The sequence below is a fragment of the Mus caroli genome, chromosome 18 (genome assembly GCF_900094665.2).
Source record: "Mus caroli chromosome 18, CAROLI_EIJ_v1.1, whole genome shotgun sequence".
Lineage (NCBI taxonomy): Eukaryota > Metazoa > Chordata > Mammalia > Rodentia > Muridae > Mus > Mus caroli.
Window position 1 is genome coordinate 17281152 of NC_034587.1, and position 1826 is coordinate 17282977.

Genomic DNA, 1826 nt, shown 5'->3' on the forward strand with positions numbered 1-1826 from the left:
TACTATGGCACAAGTGTACTTCTGCTCTTCATACATACATCCCAAATAAATAAATAAATAAATAAATAAATAAATAAATAAATAAATAAATAAAATGCTATCTTACAAGTAATCTAAACACCATAAAATACTCCTGCAGCTACTATGTGTTTATAAATATGGACAGTAAATTGATCACCTACTTAAGACTGAATGGCTAAATATGTTATAAATTTTACTAAATCACTTTTAAGTGCATAATTTTAAAATGTGGAGATGGTGAGAGAAGTTGAAAATGCTAATGATGTCGTGTAGAAGCCAGATTCCAAACCCACCTTAAGTACCCAGTGTAGAGTGCTGCTTTGCAGGGAGTAAGTTCTCTCCTTCCACAGGGATCAAAGCTGGGTGGCAAGTGCCTTTACCTGCTAAGCTATCTTGCTGGCTGGAGTGTTGCAGTTATAACCTTTTGTGTGTCAGCGGGCAATGTTTGCTGTACAACCTGACCCTTAAAAGGATCAGCCAACCCAAATATAAAGTTCTTTCATTAAATTTCCATCTAACCACGACATAAAAAAAAAGACAAATGTGTAGACATTCTATAGGGTGGAGGTTGGAGGAAGGCTTCAGTAGAGTATTTGTTTACTGTACTCAAGGTCTTGGGTTCAGTCTTCTACCACTGAGAAACACTTTTACCCGGGTAATGGAAATATATTCCTGCTGTAGTCAGTCCATTCATAAGGTTAACCACAAGACTATCATGTAACCAGCATTATACTCCAAGATGGATTCTGAGAAGTGAAAACAAATATCCACATAAAAATTTGTACAATGGGGAAGGGTAAAAAACAATTGTACAAAAAATTCATAAACTAGGTATGGTGGCACATGCCTTTAACTCCAGCATACAGGAGGTTGAGATAGTCAATTGTAAGTTCAAGGCCAGGGTAGGCTACATACACTCTGTCTCAAAAACAACAACAACAACAACAACAACAACAACACAACAACAAAACCCACAAAAAAATAAAAACCAACCAACCAAAACAAAACAACAATAATAAAAAAACCCAACCAACTAACAACAACAAAAAAAAACCCAACTAACCAAGCAACAAATTAAACAAAACACCAGAACAAAACAAAACCAATAAACAACCCAAAATCCCATAGCCTATTACTCAAATGCCATTAGCTGATAAAGAGCTTCAGAAAACTGTGTAAAGTATGTTATTTGTCAATAAAAAGAAACAAAGTATTGGTATATCCGCCAGCATGGATGGGTATTTAAAACACAATAATGGAAATAATCCAGATACAAGATAGCACATATCACATGATTCCGTTTATACAAAATGCTCACAGTAGGAACTCCACAGAAAACAGACAGGAGATTTGAGGTCTGGGGACATGGTGATGAAATAGAATATTGATGCTAAATGCTATAGGTTTTTTGGGGGGTGGGTGGGTGGGAGGGTAATGGAAATTCTAAAATGTATCTGGGCTGTGGCTAAGAATTTGTGATTATATTGAGTTATTGTACATTACATATTTAGAGTGAATTATATAGTAAATTATATGGTGTTTGTTTGTTTGTTTGTTTGTTTGTTTGTTTTTGTGGCAGGGTTTCTCTGTATAGCCTTGGCTGTCCTGGAACTCACTCTGTAGACCAGGCTGGTTTCAAACTCATAGAGATGTACCTGTCGACTTTCAAGTGCTGGGATTAAAGTGTGGTACCACCACCTAGCATAATTATATCTTAATGTCACAGTTATCAGGAAAAAACCCTCACAATACTAGAAAGGACTTCACGATATCATCAAATATAGCTTAATTAGATATAGGTCATC